Here is a 21,820-nt window from a genome sequence, read left to right on the forward strand (position 1 = left end):
GGGACTCCCTATGAGGGAGTGAGAGGATTTGCCCACTCAACCAGCCCCGTTAGTCCTTCGCCTCTCTTTTTAGAGACCGCGTGGTCAAAGTGCGTGCATGTTAACCCAATTTCGAGTGCATGCAAGTGTGGTGGTTTTTGTGGGAGGGGGTGGGCGTACTAAGCGCAGGCTTACCTCGCATAGCACACCCACCGGGAGCCGGGCTGAGACCACCAAACTCAATTCACATGTAGCCGAGACCGGGATCCGAACCCCTAGCTGCAGAGGTGAATGGCTTGTCAGCGCAGTGCCAATCGCGTTGAGCCACCGCAGCTCCGCTTTAATTTACATTTGGCATGTATTTTGGGGGGGGGGGCGAAAACCCAGCTCCCACTTTCTCCCCTGGGACAGGAAGGAAGTTCACCTCCTCCTCCCCCCCCCCCCTCCGTTCTTTTGTGACACGTCACAGGTCCAAGAAGATTGCTCTGCAATTCAGAGCGTAGCACGACTCGCGCAGTGTGAGCCAACCTGTGAAGGCATGCCCACAGTTAGAATGCCAGCACCGCGGAGAGGAGCGAGGCTTCGCGTGCCCGCCATTGCTAGACCGTAGGACAGGTGAGTGTCCAATTATTAAAAGTCAGCGGCTACACCTTTTTGTAGCCGCTGACTTTTTAAATGGGTGGAACTCCGCTTTAATAATAAAAAAAAAAGTTATACCCACTTTTGCATTACTTTCAGTAGCAGCCCTCGAACATTAGACACAATAAAGTTTCCCAAAGATGGGGCCTTACCGGTCCTGGGCGCCGGCAATGTCGCCCCCCGAAGCCGACCTATCTCTCGGCTCTCCTTGGACCACCTTTGGAGACTTGGCATTCAGCAAACCAACGTCACTACACACCCCCCAAAGCTCTACCAAAATTTCATTTGGCTGCTATAGCGATGAAGAATTTCGCTCAGCGGGAAGTCGCCAAGCGCAACCCGCTAATCCACTTTATTATGCCTATCCTGTGCTGCAAGACACAGTTACAAATTTAATCTCCCAGCTGGAGCCCAATCTTTTTTAAAAATCCATATTTAGTTGGGGGTGGGGGGGGGGGGGCATGTTGAGGTTGAACTGCCAAGGCCAGAAAAAGTTGACTTTCCGCATAGCTGGTGTAATCCAGAACATTGTGAAGATTGATGTTGGCTGGCTAAGCGCCACTGAAACAAGTTCAACAAAATGTGACCGCTCCTGTCAGGAAAGATCTGGTTCAAACTAGAGCTGCGTGTGGAATAAGCATTACCCGGCATGCAACGGGAGGAGCAACGCAATCTATGACTTTGTGATGCAATAACCAATATTTCATCTGATAAAAAAAAAAAAACGAGATCAAAAAACGGCGACCAAAACCCCCCAAAAAAAAAAAAAAAAAAATCAAACAGCTGCATCAGCGAATAAAATCAAATACTTGCTAAAAGGGCGTTTCAAAAATTTGGAGTGTTCAAGTATAGACAAAAAACAAAAAAAGAAAAGGATTCATTTAAACCCCAAAACAAGCTACAATGTTACAATTTACGACTACAGAGATGAGGCGTTGGATTATCCCCCAGGAAGAAGCTTGAAAAGCAAAATGATTTGTTTCCTAGTCACGGGTGACCTTCCCCGCGACCTTTGATGGAAAAACCCAAGATTTGGTAAAAGTTAAAGGGGTTGTAAAGGTACAATTTTTTTTCCCTAAATAGCTTCCTTTACCTCAGTGCAGTCCTCCTTCACTTTTTTTTTTTTTCTCAGTTTAGGCCAATACATATTCTACATATTTTTGGTAAAAAAATCTGCAATAAGCTTATATTTGGTTTGCGCAAAAAGTTATAGCGTCTACAAAATAGAGGATGGTTTTATGGCATTTTTATTTTATTAGTAATGGCGATCTGCGATTTATATCGTGACTGCGACATTGCGGCGGACACATTTGACGCTATTTTGGGACCATTGCCATTTATACAGCGATCCGTGCTATAAAAATGCCACCGATTACTGTGTAAATGACACTGGCAGGGAAGGGGGCGATGAAGGGGTTAAGTGTGTCCTAGGGAGTGATTCTAACTGTGCGGGGATGGTGAACCAGGACGCACCGGACGCCTGCTGGGAGCCACATGCGGCGATGGTGTGAACTCAGCCTTAAAGGAGTTCTCCAAGCTAAAACTTTTAACCCCCGCTGTGCCCGGGCTGTAAAACTATACAAAATAAACTTTCACTTACCTGCCTACGATCCCCCGTTGTTCCGATATCGCCGTCCCGTTCTCCAGTCCCGGTCTCTTCCACTTCCTGCGGGTCGGTGACTCACAGTGCGCTCAGCCTATCAGCGGCAGCAGCGGGACATTGCTGCGGCCGCTGATAGGCTGAGCGCACTGTGAGTCACCGACCCGCAGGAAGTGGAAGAAACCGGGACGGCGATATCGGAACAACGGGGGATCGTAGGCAGGTAAGTGAAAGTTTATTTTGTATAGTTTTACAGCCCGGGCACAGCGGGGGTTAAAAGTTTTAGCTTGGAGAACTCCTTTAAAGTTAGCCCAATTCTTTTTGTAGAATGTAAAAGATGTTACGCTGGGTAAACGGATACCCAACATGTCACGCTTTAACCACTTAAGGACCGGACCAATATGCTGCTAAATGACCCAAGGGGTTTTTACAATTCGGCACTGCGTCGCTTTAACAGACAATTGCGCTTCCAAACAAAATTGGCGTCCTTTTTTCCCCACAAATAGAGCTTTCTTTTGGTGGTATTTGATCACCTCTGCGGTTTTTATTTTTTGCGCTATAAACAAAAATAGAGCGACAATTTTGAAAAAAAATGCAATATTTTTTACTTTTTGCTATAATAAATATCCCCCAAAAACATATAAAATTTATTTTTTTCCTCAGTTTAGGCCGATACGTATTCTTCTACCTATTTTTGGTAAAAAAAAAAAAAATCGCAATAAGCGTTTATCGATTGGTTTGCGCAAAATTTATAGCGTTAACAAAATAGGGGATAGTTTTATTTATTGATTTTTTCGTGACTGCGGCATTATGGCGGACACTTCGGACAATTTTGACACATTTTTGGGACCATTGTCATTTTCACAGCAAAAAATGCATTTAAATTGCATTGTTTATTGTGAAAATGACAGTTGCAGTTTGGGAGTTAACCGCAGGGGGCGCTGTAGGAGTTAGGGTTCACCTAGTGTGTGTTTACAACTGTAGGGGGGTGTGGCTGTAGGACTGACGTCATTGATCGAGTCTCCCTATAAAAGGGATGACAAGATCGATGCGCCGCCATAGTGAAGCACGGGGAAGCCATGTTTACACACGGCTCTCCTCGTTCTTCAGCTCCGGGGAGCGATCGCGACGGAGCGGCTATAAACGAATAGCCGCGCCGTCATCCCGGATCACTCCCCGCGGGAATCCGACCGCCGCATGTAGCGGGGGGGTCCCGATCGGACCCCCGACCCACGTCTAGGCAGGGACGTACAGGTACGCCAATGTGCCTGTACGTGCCATTCTGCCGACGTATATGTACAGGCGGCGGTCGGGAAGGGGTTAATCAAGAACTTAGTTCCAGCATATTGCGTCTTCTGCATGGAATCATTTACCTGAATGGAGCGTAGCTAGAGAGAGGGCGAGGGTTACATTGAATGACTTAAGTTAAAGCAGAGTTACACCCAAAAATGGAAGTCCCGCTTTAAGTGCTGGTGACCCCCTGGCATGCCTCAACTGTGTGAAGAATGGCAGGAATTTTTAAGTGTCAACCCTTCCTTCTAAATCCCCCTCCAACACACCCCCCCCCATGTTTTATCTTAAGCGCAAAATGGCAGACAGGTCTGGACCCATACAGAAAAGAAAATGTCAATCCTCATAATCGAACACCGAAAGTATCTTCTCATACAACATATTTCTGTACCAATTCGCTACCATGCAATAATTATTAAAAACATCCAGAAACACAACCAACCACATCTAGAAACACAACCACAACCAAACACAAACAACCACCCCATCCAAAACCACAACCACCAACCCCATCCAGAAACACAACAACATCCAGAAACACAACCACAACCAGAAACACAACCACAACCAGAAACACAACCACAACCAAACACAAACAACCACCCCATCCAAAACCACAACCCCCAACCCCATCCAAAACCACAACCCCCATCCAGAACCACAACCCCCATCCAGAACCACAACCCCATCCAGAACCACAACCCCATCCAGAAACACAACCCCATCCAGAAACACAACCCCATCCAGAAACACAACCCCATCCAGAAACACAACCCCATCCAGAAACACAACCCCATCCAGAAACACAACCCCATCCAGAAACACAACCCCATCCAGAAACACAACCCCATCCAGAAACACAACCCCATCCAGAAACACAACCCCACCCAGAAACACAACCCCATCCAGAAACACAACCCCATCCAGAAACACAACCCCATCCAGAAACACAACCCCATCCAGAAACACAACACCATCCAGAAACACAACACCATCCAGAAACACAACCAAGCAACACCATCCAGAAACACAACCAAGCAACACCATCCAGAAACACAACCAAGCAACACCATCCAGAAACACAACCAAGCAACACCATCCAGAAACACAACCAAGCAACACCATCCAGAAACACAACCAAGCAACACCATCCAGAAACACAACCAAGCAACACCATCCAGAAACACAACCAAGCAACACCATCCAGAAACACAACCAAGCAACACCATCCAGAAACACAACCAAGCAACACCATCCAGAAACACAACCAACCAACACCATCCAGAAACACAACCAACCAACACCATCCAGAAACACAACCAAGCAACACCATCCAGAAACACAACCAAGCAACACCATCCAGAAACACAACCAAGCAACACCATCCAGAAACACAACCAAGCAACACCATCCAGAAACACAACCAAGCAACACCATCCAGAAACACAACCAACCAACACCATCCAGAAACACAACCAAGCAACACCATCCAGAAACACAACCAAGCAACACCATCCAGAAACACAACCAAGCAACACCATCCAGAAACACAACCAACCAACACCATCCAGAAACACAACCAAGCAACACCATCCAGAAACACAACCAAGCAACACCATCCAGAAACACAACCAACCAACACCATCCAGAAACACAACCAACCAACACCATCCAGAAACACAACCAACCAACACCATCCAGAAACACAACCAACCAACACCATCCAGAAACACAACCAACCAACACCATCCAGAAACACAACCAACACCATCCAGAAACACAAACAACACCATCCAGAAACAAACAACAACATCCAGAAACACAAACAACAACATCCAGAAACACAAACAACAACATCCAGAAACACAAACAACATCCAGAAACACAAACAACAACATCCAGAAACACAAACAACAACATCCAGAAACACAAACAACAACATCCAGAAACACAAACAACAACATCCAGAAACACAAACAACAACATCCAGAAACACAAACCACAACATCGCAGAGCCACCCAAAGTAAAATGTGAGGCTCACACGTGATACATTTCAGGCAGTGCTGCATGAATCCCAGATCTGAGCAGATGAGGCATCTGCAAATTATTACAGCTGGAGCTGGCAGTGAACATTTTCACAGTAGAGTGGGTCCATGTCATGTCTTGTGTACACATGTGCACAATAATTTAAACCAATTATTTAGAATTTTGAAATCTTATGGCACAGCCTTCATCTGCATTCACTTTAATGTAACATGCCCTAACCATTCCCCCCCCCCCCCCCGACATTCCATCTACTACAAGCCCCCTACCTTCTTATTTTTCTTCTTCCCCATTTCCCTCTTTAATATCGGTTCTCTTCTGTGTGAAGAATGCCAGGAATTGAAGTGTCAACCCTTCCTTCTAGACCCCCCTCCAACACCCCCCTCCCCCCATGTTTTATCTTATGCTTTTTCTCAGCGGTTGGAACTGCTTTTAGTCTGGCCACTTTTCATTTTCTGACAACTGTATTTCTGTCGTTTCAGCATAACTCGAATATTTTCCAGTTCATGAGAGAAAAAAGTTCTTCATGCTGCACTAGGACTGCTCCATACCAAGTTCATGTTTATTTTCCTGGAAACAAAAACATCTTCTGAACCTCCAACACAAACATATTGAAGGATCTAATAAAACATTTCCTCCTCCGCTGCGTCTGAATTCTGCTCCTTACCCACTTCCCCCCCCCCCCCCCCCCATACCCCATAAAAATCATTGAAAGCACAACTGCAAAAAAAAACTAGTGGAAGGTTACAAAACGTTTCACCTAATATGCAAGTTACATTTTTAGCTCCAATAATGTTAAAAAAATAGAGTTACGTACCGGTAACGTCTTTTCCAGTAGTCTTTCAGGACAGCCCACAATTGAGAGATACTCCTCCTCTTCCTCTAGGAAACACTGCGCCAGCCCATAAATTTCTCACTCCCCCTGCCAGACCTCAGTATTTATACGAGCACCTCCGGTCAGCTGGGGAGACACAAGAACATGTTAATAACATACAATTACATATCAACATCATGTCCTGGTCTTGAAATCAGACTTCCTCTATTCGGGTGGGTACCCAGGGCTGTCCTGAAAGACTACTGGAAAAGACGTTACCGGTACGTAACTCTATTTTTCCCCAACCGTCTTTCAGGACAGCCCACAATTGAGAGGATAACCGAGAACTTACCAACTAGGGTGGGACTATGGCTTGCAAAACCTTTCGTCCAAAGGCTTGCTCACCTGCCGAAACCAGGTCCACCCTGTAGTGTTTAACGAAGGTGGTGTAGCTGGACCATGTTGCTGCTTTGCAAATCTGTTCCGGCGTTGCTCCCGCTCTTTCTGCTTGAGAGGTTGCCAGCGCTCGAGTGGAGTGTGCTTTAATTCCTGTAGGGATATCCCTACCAGCCAAAGTGTATGCTTGCTCAATGCTTAGTCTTAGCCACCTGGCAATAGTGCGCCTGGATGCTTTGCATCCCTTCCTGGTTCCAGAAAATAAAACAAATAGTGAGTCTGACCGTCTAAACGGTTTAGTCACCTCTAAATAATGTAGGATACTTCTCCTAACATCCAACGTACTGAAACGTCGTTCCCTTTCCCCCGAAGGGTTGGAACAAAAAGAGGGTAAAACTATATCTTGACTCCTGTGAAACTTTGAGGTCACTTTAGGAAGAAAGGCTGGATCGGTCTTGAAAACGACCCGATCCGGGAAAATAACACAAAAAGGGGGTCCGATCGATAGAGCTTCTAGCTCGCTGACCCTCCTAGCAGTGGTCACTGCAACCAAAAAAGCTGTTTTTAAGGTTAAATCCCTTAGAGAACAATTATCTAAGGGCTCAAAGGGAGTACCCGTTAGGGTACGCAATACCAGAGACAGGTCCCAACTGGGGAAGGGTGGCCCTCGAGCTGGTCTCTGTCTGGATAGTGCTTTAAAGAACCTGACTATCCAGGGACTGGTGGCCAGAGGTTTTTCTAAATACACCGTAAGTGCCGAAACCTGCCCTTTAAGGGTGCTAACCGAAAGACCCTTATCTGCCCCACACTGAAGAAATTCTAAGACAGCCGTGGGGCTCTGTACAGAACAGGGGCAATTTACACACCATTCGTTGAAACGAAGCCAAACCTTCTTGTAAATTTTGCGGGTCTCCTTTTTTCTACTATTAAGGAGGGTGGCAATTAAACCTTCAGAAAATCCCTTGGATCTTAGTATGGCTTCCTCAGTAGCCACGCTGCTAGCCTCCACTTGTGGACTTGTGGACATAGGACTGGGCCCTGTTTCTTTCTCCCCTCAGAAAGACCGCCGAAAGGGAGAGGGTGTGGATCTCGGCCCAGCCCAGAATCTCTGCTGTCAGGACCGACAAACTTTCGCTTCTCGTGCCGCCCTGCTTGTTTAAATAGGCTACGGCCGATGAATTGTCCGATCTCACCTGAATGTGGTGCCCCTGGAGTTCCTCCTGAAAGAACCTGAGGGCTAGGCCCACTGCCCTCAGCTCCTTCCAATTGGAAGATCTTTTTAGATCTTGGAGATCCCAGGTACCCTGCGCTGGAAGGGATCCCAGGTGCGCTCCCCAGCCCTTGCCGCTTGCGTCTGTGGTTACCACCCGAGACACCGGGATAATCCACAGACGTCCTTGGGTTATGTTGGTGGTCTTTCTCCACCACCAGAGGGATCTTTTTACCTGAAGGGGTACTAGAATCAAGGAGTCTAGGGCTTCTAGGCTGTGATCCCAGACCCTTAGTAGGAAGGCCTGTAGTGGGCGAAAGTGAATCCCTGCCCACTGTACGGCTGGGAGGGCAGATGTCAGCAGACCTAGCGTTGACATCAGGGACCTTAGTGACACCTGTTGATTGTTTTGGAGGGAAGCTACTGCTCTGTCCAATTTCTTGACTTTCTCTACCGGGAGGAACACTCTTGAGAGAGTAGAATCCAGCAGGTACCCTAGGTAAGTGATCTGTTGGGATGGAATTAAACTGGACTTGTCTAGGTTCAGTAACCACCCTAGGTCTGTTAAAACCTTCTTGGTCACTTCCAGGTCCCTGGATAGCTGCTCTGGCGAGGCTGCGAAAAGTAGCAGGTCGTCCAGATAGGCTATGATGGATATTCCCTGAAGTCGCAGAAACGCTAAGGGTTCTGCCAGGATTTTGGTAAAAATCCGGGGCGAGGAGGATAGCCCGAATGGCAGAGCCTGGAACTGGAGGTGTACAATCGTTCCCTCTAGGTCCACGGCCAATCGCAGATAACTCTGGGAATTCCCCGCGATCGGGACGTGTAGGTATGCGTCTCTGAGGTCCAGAGATACCATGAAACAATTGAGGGGAAGGAGGGCTCTGACTGTATAAATTGATTCCATACGGAATTTCCTGTATGAAATGGATCTGTTCAGAGGTTTTAGGTTTAGGATTAACCTGTATTTTCCCGAGGGCTTCTTTACCACAAAGATGTGTGAATAAAATCCCCTTCCTTCCTCTGCCCTTGGAACTCTGAGGATGACACTCTGATCCTCTAGTTCCCTTAGAGCTCCCAACAAGGCTTCGGATTTCTCCTTGTCCCTGGGTAGATGGGTGACTAGGTATCTCTGGGGGGGAGGTGATGAAAATTCCAGTCGGTATCCCCCTCTTATGACCGCCAGGACAAACTGGTTTGGGGAGATTGATTCCCATTGTGGGAGAAAGGTCCCCAGTCTTCCTCCCACCCTGACTAACGAGTCATGGGTTTTTAGGGGGCTGGACAGGAGGGTGAAAAATCGCTCCACCTCTGCCTCTGCCCCTGGGGGTCCAAACCTTCTTTTGGCCTGCTGGTTTGGCCCCTTTTTGCTTGTGCGGACGAAACCCCCTTCCTGCCTGTACTGTGACTCTCTTTTTAGGAGGAAAGGCTTTCTTTTTGTCCGCCGTGCGGTTTAGTACTGCTTCAAGGCCTGGGCCAAAAAGCAGGTCCCCTGTGAAGGGAATACCACATAACTTGGATTTAGAGGCGCTGTCGCCAGTCCAAGTCTTGAGCCAGAGGGCCCTTCTGGCTGAGTTAGCCAGAACCGCCGATCTGGCCGACATGCGGACTGACTCCGCTGAGGCATCCGCTATATAAGCGACTCCTTGCAGGATAGTAGGGAAGGAGGCTAAAATAGTTTCCTTATCCGTACCAGCTTCAATGTGCTCCTGAATTTTAGAGAGCCAATGTTCCAGATTGCGAGCCATTACTGTGACTGCAAGTTCTGGTTTAAGATTCCCCATAGTAGAATCCCAACATTTCTTTAATAGGGAATCCATTCTTTTGTCCATAGCATCGGACAAAACCCCCATGTCCTCGAACGCTAAATCCGTGTTCCTGGACACTTGGGAGAAGGCGGCGTCTAATTTGGGGCTTTTGTTCCAAACAGATAAAGGATCCTCTGAGAAAGGGAATCTCCTCTTTAGGGATCTGGAAAAAAAGGGTTTCCTTTCAGGATCCTGCCACTCCTTCTTAATGGTCTCAACCAGTATATCATGCACTGGGAAGACCTTTCTCTCTTGCTCCTCCAGACCCCTGTACATTCGATCATGGAGGGTAAGAGGTTTCTTGTCGGTTTGGATACCAAGGGTTGTGTAAACTGCCCCCAAGAGGTCCTCTACCTCATCCAGTGACAATTTGTACCTAGAGGGCTTCCTGGACTCCCCGTCCTGGTCCTCTCCCTCTGACCCCTCTTGAGAATCAGAGGTGGCACTATCTGGAGGAACCTGTTCCTCTTGGGAAGGGCCTGCGGAAACATCTGCCATAGCTGCTGCAATGGGTATGACAGGAGCAGAACCCTGAGCCTGTGGCTGGGTTGTAACCTGGGTAGGGACAGCCAAAGGCTGTAACCTCTCAAACAGAGATTTGAATGAGGAGAACGTGGATGACAGTTCTTTAACAGAGGCTGCAAGTCCTGACTCCTGTTCTAATTCATTTTCCCTGACCAGGGATTGAATGCAATCCCTACATAGGACCTTAGTCCATGTTTCTGGAAGGACATCCCTACAGGAGGCACACTTCCTCTTTGAGCTATGCCTTCCACTACCCGTTTTTTCAATGGCTTTCTGAAACACAGAAAGGGCAGAAAACAACAGTTATAAAAATAAAAATTTAAACAAAATTTAGTTACAACCCTGGGAGTGCACCTAGCCCCCTATAAACCCTGGGACTAAGGACTCCCCCTCCCCTGGCCACCCAGGGGGCTTGCCTCCCCATGCATTGAACCCTACATGGAGAGGCAAACCTAAGCTAGAGAGCGCCCCTCCCCAGGGTACTCTTACCTTAGGCTCGCTGGAGGTAGCGTCAGTTGTCAGGGCTGGCTCTGGAGATGCTGCCGACATGACTGCAGGTGGCTGCTTGCTGAGAGCTTTCTCCTCGCCTGTGCGAGATCCGACTCCCTCCAGCGTCCGCCCGGACCTCCTATCAGCACCGCGACCCGGAACCGGAAGTCGCGGTTCAAAGGGGAGACATCCGCTCTACGCCGGAAATGACGTCACCCGCCGTCCAGCCCGCTCGGTTCAAAAAAATTCTTTGCGGCCTGTAGTACAGGGCGAGCCTGGATGTCCCCCCCGCTGCGCCCCGCTGGACGAGATAGGGGTCCCCCGCAACCAGGAGCCGCGCTCGGCGTGGAAGGGGTGGCTAATGGTGGGCCTGCACCGCACCAGGATTCACCTGGAAGCCTCTGCTTCCTTAAGGTAAAATAGATGGCCTCAGTCCTCTGCCTGAATTGGCCTAGGTTCCCATGCACAGTGTCTCCCCACCGGAGGAAACACTAATACTGAGGTCTGGCAGGGGGAGTGAGAAATTTATGGGCTGGCGCAGTGTTTCCTAGAGGAAGAGGAGGAGTATCTCTCAATTGTGGGCTGTCCTGAAAGACGGTTGGGGAAAGTAAAACTGCAACATTGTATTTCAATTGAAGTTTAAATCCAAAACTTTGAGAATGGGTAAGAATGGTGCGTTATTTTGGCGTCCGTTTTGGATTTTCTTAACACTTATTTCAAAACAACTTTGAGGTGGAGACCACACTGATTAAAGCAGTCACTGGTAGTTATTGGGTTACTCAGGTGAGTGGTGGTGCCAACCCAGTGGCAGCCCATCCATTAGGGGCGCACGGGCGCCGCCCCCTCCCCGCTACGCGTCCGATCTCCACTTGAATGTAGAGCTGGGATAATTTTCTCCCCCCAAAAAAATATGCGATAAAAAAAATTGATTCAAATTTTTTTTTTTTTTTCTCTCAGCCACTCTGCACACAGTCTCTCTCTCTGCCACTCTGCACACAGTCTCTCTCTCTGCCACTCTGCACACAGTCTCTCTCTCTGCCACTCTGCACACAGTCTCTCTCTCTGCCACTCTGCACACAGTCTCTCTCTCTGCCACTCTGCACACAGTCTCTCTCTCTGCCACTCTGCACACAGTCTCTCTCTCTGCCACTCTGCACACAGTCTCTCTCTCTGCCACTCTGCACACAGTCTCTCTCTCTGCCACTCTGCACACAGTCTCTCTCTCTCTCTCTCTCTCTCTCTGCCACTCTGCACACAGTCTCTCTCTCGGCCTCTCTCTCTCAGCCACTCTGCACACAGCCAGTCTCTCAGCCACTCTGCACACAGCCAGTCTCTCAGCCACTCTGCACACAGCCAGTCTCTCAGCCACTCTGCACACAGCCAGTCTCTCAGCCACTCTGCACACAGCCAGTCTCTCAGCCACTCTGCACACAGCCAGTCTCTCAGCCACTCTGCACACAGCCAGTCTCTCAGCCACTCTGCACACAGCCAGTCTCTCAGCCACTCTGCACACAGCCAGTCTCTCAGCCACTCTGCACACAGCCAGTCTCTCAGCCACTCTGCACACAGCCAGTCTCTCAGCCACTCTGCACACAGCCAGTCTCTCAGCCACTCTGCACACAGCCAGTCTCTCAGCCACTCTGCACACAGCCAGTCTCTCAGCCACTCTGCACACAGCCAGTCTCTCAGCCACTCTGCACACAGCCAGTCTCTCAGCCACTCTGCACACAGCCAGTCTCTCAGCCACTCTGCACACAGCCAGTCTCTCAGCCACTCTGCACACAGCCAGTCTCTCAGCCACTCTGCACACAGTCAGTCTCTCAGCCACTCTGCACACAGTCAGTCTCTCAGCCACTCTGCACACAGTCAGTCTCTCAGCCACTCTGCACACAGTCAGTCTCTCAGCCACTCTGCACACAGTCAGTCTCTCAGCCACTCTGCACACAGCCAGTCTCTCAGCCACTCTGCACACAGTCAGTCTCTCAGCCACTCTGCACACAGTCAGTCTCTCAGCCACTCTGCACACAGTCAGTCTCTCAGCCACTCTGCACACAGTCAGTCTCTCAGCCACTCTGCACACAGTCAGTCTCTCAGCCACTCTGCACACAGTCAGTCTCTCAGCCACTCTGCACACAGTCAGTCTCTCAGACAGCTTTACCAGGGAAGTTTTGGTTGACTGGGGCCAACAAGCCATCCACTGAAATCTCTAACAAGCCTGAGACGGCTGTAATAAATGTCAGTTGGGGAGAAGCAGCCAGACATGACAGTTGTGGCGCTCTATGCAGGACAAGGTCATTAAACAGATCTGCTGCAGCAAGAACCAGGATCCCATCACCGGGGAGGTGAGGCGGGGTCACCCGGCATTCCAGGTCATGCCAAACGAGGACACAGACATGTAAAGCACACAAACCTGGCAACCCTCCCTTGTCACAAAGAGGGCAGGGAGCGAAAATAGACCTTGGCAACGGGAACGGAAAACATCGCCTTTGGTTGCATCAGGCAGGAATTGGACAAGAATTAAGTAAAAGCTTCAACCAAAGCCAAACACTTAACACTGTATTAGACGCGCACTGCTAAGGCTTAAAGTGGATGTAAACCCCACTCTCATCCTTTCTAAACTACTGCCAAAGTGCTGAGCTATAAGGATATACATGCCTCCTGCATGTATCCTTACCCGTCAAATGTCTCCCCTCTGTCTGTTTGGGGACCCAAAATACTGCAGATTCTGTGGGTGGGTCTGGTGGGTGGAGTCATGTCTACACTCCCCTTGTCAACATGCATTTTCTCCTGTGCATTTCTTACACTGAACTTCTGCTATGATCACCAACATCCAGTCAAATCCCAGAAAAGTCACCACATGACATCAGCATACCCAATCATGCTGAGGTGTGGAGCAGCCAATCCTGGGAGAGCTGGAGAAGAAAGGAGGCGGGGATGTGAAGTACACAGAATGTCTCTCTGATGCCTTGTACACACTATCGGTTTTCCCGGCAGTAAAAAGTGTGCTGCAGAAAACCCGAGAACCTGCTTGGTAGCTTTTTCGCCCCTACACACGGCTGGGTTTTTCCGGCAGGAAAACTGCCATAGAGCTTTGGTCAGGAAACCCGGCCGTGTGTATGCTCCACCGCAGGTTTTCCCCCATAGGTAAACTGCCGGCATAAAAAAAATAAAAGAATGTTCTTTTTCCTGGCGGTTTTCTGGTCGGGAAAACTGGAATGGAGCATACACACGGCCGGTTTTCCCGGGGTACAGGCTGTCATGGCAGTTTTCCCGACGGGGAGTTTTGAAAAATGCAATATTTTTTACTTTTTGCTATAATAAATATCCCCCAAAAAAATATAACATTTTTTTTTTTTCCTCAGTTTAGGCCGATACGTATTCTTCTACCAATTTTTGGTAAAAAAAAAACACAATAAACGTTTGGTTTGCACAAAAATTTATAGCGTTTACAAAATAGGGGATAGTTTTATTGCATTTTTATTAATTAATTTGTTTTACTACTAATGGCGTTGATCAGCGATTTTTTTGTGACTGCGACATTATGGCGGACAATTTTGACACATTTTTGGGACCATTGTCATTTTAACAGCAAAAAAATTATTAAAAATGCACCGATTACTGTGAAAACAACAATTGCAGTTGGGGAGTTAACCACTAGGGGGCGCTGACGGGGTTAAGTGTGACCTCACCTGTGTTTCTAACTGTAGGGGGCGGGGCTGGACATGTGACGTCATTGATCTTGCTGCCCTATATCAGGGAACAATGACAGTGCCACAGTGAAGAACGGGGAAGGTGTGTTTACACACAGCTCTCCCCGTTCAGCTCCAGGGACCGATCGCGGGACTCCAGCGATCGTGTCACGAAGCTGCAGAACGGGGAGATGCCCATGTTCTGCAGCTCCTTGCGACAGGACACCAATCTACTGCTCCCAGTCATCGGGAGCAGTGATCACCGTCAAGTCAGATGTAGCCCATCCCCTCACAGTTAGAATCACTCCCTAGGACACACTTAACCCCTTCATCGCCCCCTAGTGGTTAACCCCCTTCCCTGCCAGTGTCATTTACACAGTAATCAGTGCATTGTGGTGGTAGTGAGTAGCACTTTCGCCTAGCAGCAAAAGGGTCGCTGGTTCGAATCCCGACACCATCTGCCTGGAGTTTGCATGTTCTCCCTGTGCCTGCGTGGGTTTCCTCCGGGTACTCCGGTTTCCTCCCAAACTCCAAAGACATGCTGGTAGATAAATTGGATCAGTGTGTGTGTGTATATATATATATATATATATATATCTGTGTGTATGACTGTGTCCCATGCGTGTCACGATCCTACGGGGTAAAATAACCGCACCAGCCAAGCAGACACTGGCTGGAAAAGCGCCCAGAGGCGATTCAGTTCGCATGAGTAGCGCTATACAAGTCATTCATTCATTTATACCAGTGATCGCTGTATAAATGACAATAGTCCCAAAATGGCGTCAAATGTCTCCGCCGCAATGTCACAGTCACGATAAAATAAAAAACAAAAAAAAATAAAAAAAATCGCTGATAAAATGCCATAAAACTATCCCCTATTTTGCAGACGCTATAACATTTGCGCAAACCAAACGCTTATTGCGATATTTCTTTTACAAAAATAGGTAGAAGAATACGTATCGGCCCAAACTGAGAAAGAAATTACCAGAATTTTTTTATATATTTTTTGGGAATATTTATTATAGCATAAATATTTTTTTTCAAAATTGTCGATATTTTTCCGTTTATAGCGCAAAAAAAAAAAGAACCGCAGAGGTGATCAAATACCACCAAAGGAAAGCTCTATTTGTGGGGAAAAAAAGGACGTCCATTTTGTTTGGGTGCAACATCGCACAACCGCGCAATTGTCAGTTAAAACGACGCAGTGCTGAAATCGAGAAAAAAGTGCTCCGGTTAGGAAGGGGGTAAATTCTTCTGGGGCTGAAGTGGTTAAAGACACATGGATTTGGATGGCTCTGCACTATCAGCATATTTGCTTTGCAGAGCTGAACTATTGATCCATGAAAAAGAGGGGGGGGGGGGGGAGGGTAAGAAGGTCACACCTGGCAAAAAAAAAAATGAACAACCTATTTGTTCTGACGGGTCAGGGTCACTTTTCCTCCCCAAGAACCACAAGCGAGGACATCATCACTTACAAAGATAAACACCATCTAATCCACTCTAATCCAGGCGATTCTTGCTGGGTCACTAAAATTGTTATCGCCGATCCATAGCAACTACTCGGGTCTAAGCAAATGAAGCGAGGAACCTTGCGCGATTTTTTATTATTTTTTAAGGCAACAGCTCCACCCATCTCTTCGGTCTCTATTTCAAGCAACTGAAGGAAACATCAATTTTTTTTTGCAAGAGCCAAAAATGTCCCAAGGTCATATGCCTACGCTCCTCAACAATAAGGGCTTGTTCGCACTTCACACCGCCGTGCCAGCGCAGGTACGGGCGAGAACTCCACTTCCATGGGACCCGCCCCCCATTGCTAAAAAGTTGCATGTTGCTGTTGACATTTTTGCGATTCTAGTCAATTTTATCCACTTGCTGACACGTATTGTTTACAAGTACAAATTTAAATTTTTTTGTACTTGGGGAAAATGCTCCGATACTTTACCTATACCTGACTTTCCCTGTATCCTCCTCCAGTTCCCCCATCCGTTCTGCTCTCCCTCCATGCTCCTGTGTCCCCCCCCTCCGTGCCGCTGCCGTTCTGCTCTCCCCCTCGTACCACTGTTGTCCTCCATTCTGCTCTCCCCCTCAATGCTCCGTGTCCCCCCTCCGTGCCGCTGCCGTTCTGCTCTCTCCCTCCGTGCTGTTGCTGTCCTCCGCTCTGCTCTCTCCCTCCATGCTCCTGTGTCCCCCCCTCCGTGCCGCTGCCGTTCTGCTTTCCCTCCGTGCCGCTGCTGTCCTCCGCTCTGCTCTCTCCATGCTCCTGTGTCCCCCCCCCCCCCCTCCGTGCCGCTGCCGTTCTGCTCTCTCCCTCCGTGCCGCTGCTGTCCTCCGCTCTGCTCTCTCCATGCACCTGTTCCCCCCCCCCCCCTCCGTGCCGCTGCCGTTCTGCTCTCTTCCTCCGTGCCGCTGCCATCCTCCGCTCTGCTCTCTCCATGCTCCTGTGTCCCCCCCCCCTCCGTGCCGCTGCCGTTCTGCTCTCTCCCTCCGTGCCATTGCTGTCCTCCGCTCTGCTCTCTCCCTCCATGCTCCTGTGTCCCCCCCTCCGTGCCGCTGCCGTTCTGCTCTCCCTCCGTGCCGCTGCTGTCCTCCGCTCTGCTCTCTCCATGCTCCTGTGTCCCCCCCCTCCGTGCCGCTGCCGTTCTGCTCTCTCCCTCCGTGCCGTTGCTGTCCTCCGCTCTGCTCTCTCCCTCCATGCTCCTGTGTCCCCCCCTCCATGCCGCTGCCGTTCTGCTCTCTCCCTCCGTGCCGTTGCTGTCCTCCGCTCTGCTCTCTCCCTCCATGCACCTGATCCCCCCCCCCCTCCGTGCCGCTGCCGTTCTGCTCTCCCTCCATGCCACTGCTGTCCTCCGCTCTCTCCATGCACCTGTTCCCCCCCCCCCCCCCCCCGTGCCGTTCTGCTCTCTTCCTCCGTGCCGCTGCCATCCTCCGCTCTGCTCTCTCCCTCCATGCTCCTGTGTCCCCCCCCCCTCCGTGCTGCTGCCGTTCTGCTCTCCCCCGTTCTGCTCTCCCCCTCCATGCTCCGTGTCCCCCTCCGCCCCCCTCTGTCAGGATGGAGAGCAGCGGTAGGAGCCGCTAAACCCGGCTCCTACCTTTTCCGAATGAACAGAGTCAGTGATCACTGTGTTTACGATGCTTCAGTTTATGAATGGATAGGAGCCTCTGTCTTCTCTCCAGTACTTGAATAAAAGTATCGGTACTTGCACTCGGTCTTAAAAAAGTGGTATCGGGACAACCCTACTAGAAAATTATATTTTGAACCCCGAAATATATACCGCATCTCACAAGAGTTCACCCCTCACATTTTCGTAAATGTGACTGGCAGGGAAGGGGTTAACCACTAGGGGGCGCTGAAGGGGTTAAAATGTTCCCTATAGTGGGTTTTAACTGTAGGGTGGAGGGGACCGATGTGTGTTCCTCTGTACTGGGGAACACACATTGGTCTCCTCACCGCTGACAGCAGGTGGATCTGTGTGTTTACACCCCATCATTACACACACAGATCCACACTCCTGCCGCGATCACCGGCAATCGCGGACGCCGGGCACGCCCCCTAGAACGCCAGGAATACAGGACGTCATATGACGTCCACCCGGATCGAGGGAGGGCTCCTGCCGACGTCATTTGACAATGCGTCGGTAGGGAAGGGGTTAATAAATATCCAATTTTTAACTTATCACGCCTTCAAAGTTCATCATCATCTGCTCTATACATATATGCATTTATATATAGGTGTATACATTTTTTCACAATCTTAGTTATCGGGACGTGGCACTGCAATATTTTTTTTCTCATATCCACAGTTCCACTCTGATGATCTGATTTGTTATTTTATAAAAGTATTGCAGTTTTTTTTTTTTTTTTTTTTTAACAATGCACAGCAATGTATCCAATTCAGAAGTAGGGCTGCAACTAACGATTATTTTCATAATCGATTAGTTGAACGATTATTGTTTTGATTAATCGGATAATAGCCTTAAAAAAAAAAAAATTACCATTTAAAAAAAAAAAATTGGGCCAATTTGTTGTTGGACAGATTACAAAACACAAATTGCCGCAAAAACACATGACATGCTTTTCTGCAGCTTCTCCATTGAAGTATATTGAACCAAAAAAAACAAAATGGCACCGTTTTGCGTTAAGTCCTTGCCCTTTCCAAATACGCAGCAGTTGAAAAAAAATCCTGGATGTGAACGTGTCCCATAGGAAAACATGTAAATGAACTGTAGTGTGTTCCTGCAAAAAGCACCAAAAAACAGAGGTGTGACCCCCGGCCTGAGATGTTTAGTAACATAATGGGGTTAAAAAAACTAAAATAAGTACAAAAAGAGCAAATAATCGCTACTGTAAGGGGTTCATTTTTTTTACTGTGGGACAGTGAAAGTAATATTTACAGTAGCGATTTGCTTTTTTGTACTATAAAGGGCCAACTTTCATTTTTTTAACCCCATTATGTTACTGGCCGATTAATCGATTATGAAAATTTTAATCGATTAATTTCATAATCGATTAGTTGGCGATTAATCGATTAGTTGTTTCGGCCCTATTCAGGAGCCTTGGGACCCTGCAAGGAAGCAGAGCACCTACAAAATTGGGGTAAATATAACCCTCTACCTCTGACCTTTATCACTGCAGACCTCACAGGACCTCGAGGAAACATTGCGATCTGTTACTTTGCTATTTAGACAAACTGGCCCCACCCAGTAACCCCCCCCCCCCCCCCCCCCCCCCCCGGCCAGCGTTATTTAAAGATCTAATCACATTTACACACAGGATCAAACAAGGAGCACATAAAAATAAAAAAAAAGATCAGTTTGTTCTCATAATGATGAAGATGGATAAAGATCAACAGAACCTTCAGAGTAAATTTGTTTTTGGGGGGCAGCGACAAACAGATAACGCCCCGTTTGGTCGGTCAAACCCTGCAGCCCCTCCCCCGCCCCCAATGCTCCATCAAACTACCCCCCCCCCCTAATCGTCCGTCGACGCTGAACTTAGCCAATCCAGGCAGCTTCATCCCCCCCCCCCCCATTAGAGCTGCACGATTCTGGCTAAAATGAGAATCAATTTTGTTTGCTTAGACCCCTTTCACACTGGGGTATTTTTCAGGCACTCTAGCGGTAAAAAAAAAAAAAAAAAAAAAAGCGCCTGTAAAGCGCCTCTTATCTGCAATCCTAATGTGAAAGCCCGAGTGGCTTTCACACTGCCAGCGCACAAAAAAACGCTGTTAAAGAGCCGCTAAATCCAGCATCGCTTTACCAACATTTTTCAAGCGCTGTTACGCAGAGTCAGGCCGGCATTCAGGCTTAAATGCTTTAGGACAGGGGTTGATAAATTTGCTTGGAATCTAGGAGCCAGACAAAAAAGTTAGGAGCCAGAAAGCGCGCCGCGTCCCGCCGAGCTTGCACGCAGAAGCGAACGCATACGTGAGCAGCGCCCGCATATGTAAACGGTGTTCAAACCACACATGTGAGGTATCGCCGCGATTGGTAGAGCGAGAGCAATAATTCTAGCCCTAGACCTCCTCTAATTCAAAACATGCAACCTGTAGAATTTTTTAAACGTCGCCTATGGAGATTTTAAAGGGTAAAAGTTTGTCGCCATTCCACGAGCGGACGCGATTTTGAAGCGTGACATGTTGGGTATCAATTTACTCGGCGCAACATTATCTTTCATAATATTAAAAATGGGGATAACTTTACTGTTGTCTTATTTTTTAATTAAAAAAAAGTGTATTTTTTTCCTAAAAAAGTGCGCTTGTAAGACCGCTGCGCAAATACGACGTGACAGAAAGTATTGCAACAATCGCAATTTTATTCTCTAGGGTGTTAGGATAACAAATATATATAATGTTTGGGGGTTCTAATTAGAGGGAAGAAGATGGCAGTGAAAATAGTGAAAAATTACATTAGAATTGCTGTTTAACTTGTAATGCTTAACTTGTAATACCAACGGCCACCTCCAGATGGCACCAGCTTTTACCCCCCATTCCAAGCCAAGTTGCCAGGACCCTATTTCTAGTCGCCATGGCGACCTGGCGACCGGGATTTGTCGAGCCCTGCTTTAGAACACTGGGGACAGTGTCATTTCAAGTGGAGGGAGTGTGTAGTGCCTGTGTACTTTTAGTACAGGTGCTATGTAAAATTTAGAGGGGAATAAGAGAGTTATTTTGCTCTTATTCATGATGATCTCATCCAATCCGATACGGACGGACGACAACGTATCGCTATCCGTCTGATTTTAGCAGATCGGATGTCGGCGGACATGTCACCGCTGACATCCGACGCTCCATAGAGAAGAATGGAGCGGCCAGTTCAGGTCCGCCAAAAAAAACTGACGGGCGGAACTGACCGTGTGAAAGGGGCCTTAATGCAGAAAGTTTAATCACTTAAAGACTAAAACTTTGTCTGACACTCGTTTCTTATAAAGTTAAAATTTGTATTTTTGCTAGAAAATTACCGTATTTATCGCGGTATAACGCGCTCTGGCGTATACCGCGCACCCCCAATGTGGCCCCCAATCCTGTGGGAAAAAAAGATTTTTAGTTTTTTTGTACTTACAGTTTTGATGTCTTGCGCGGCGTCCATCTGCGGCCTCGTCGGGTCCGGCGTCCTTCTGCGGCTTCGGGTGTCCTCTTCGGCGGGTCCGGCGTCCATCTTCGGCGGGTCCGGCGTCCATCTTCGGCGGGTCCGGCGTCCATCTTCGGCGGGTCCGGCGTCCATCTTCGGCGGGTCCGGCGTCCATCTTCGGCGGGTCCGGCGTCCATCTTCGGCGGGTCCGGCGTCCATCTTCGGCGGGTCCGGCGTCCATCTTCGGCGGGTCCGGCGTCCATCTTCGGCGGGTCCGGCGTCCATCTTCGGCGGGTCCGGCGTCCATCTTCGGCGGGTCCGGCGTCCATCTTCGGCGGGTCCGGCGTCCATCTTCGGCGGGTCCGGCGTCCATCTTCGGCGGGTCCGGCGTCCATCTTCGGCGGGTCCGGCGTCCATCTTCGGCGGGTCCGGCGTCCATCTTCGGCGGGTCCGGCGTCCATCTTCGGCGGGTCCGGCGTCCATCTTCGGCGGGTCCGGCGTCCATCTTCGGCGGCGTCCTCTCGCTCGTTTCCCGCCACGACTTTGAATACTGCGCCCGCATATAGCGAGCGCAGTACACTTGTGAATCTTCGGGCAGGCTCGGGCGCCTCTCGCACTGACGTCCTGTACGCTCAGGACGTCAGTACGAGAGGCGCCGAGACTGGCCGAAGATTCACGAGTGTACTGCGCTCGCTATATGCGGGCGCAGTATTCAAACTCATGGCGGGAAAGCGGGTATCGGCGTATATCGCGCACCCACGATTTTGCCCT

At 48.8% G+C, this 21,820-nt stretch overlaps 1 protein-coding gene across 1 annotated transcript in view; it reads right to left on the minus strand.

The window, feature by feature from the left end:
• TFCP2L1 (transcription factor CP2 like 1) overlaps positions 1–21,820 on the minus strand; it is an 85,468-nt gene that overhangs the window by 54,991 nt on the left and 8,657 nt on the right. The gene's annotated exons all lie outside the window — the stretch shown is intronic.

This window comes from Rana temporaria, chromosome 6, assembly GCF_905171775.1.
Source record: "Rana temporaria chromosome 6, aRanTem1.1, whole genome shotgun sequence".
Lineage (NCBI taxonomy): Eukaryota > Metazoa > Chordata > Amphibia > Anura > Ranidae > Rana > Rana temporaria.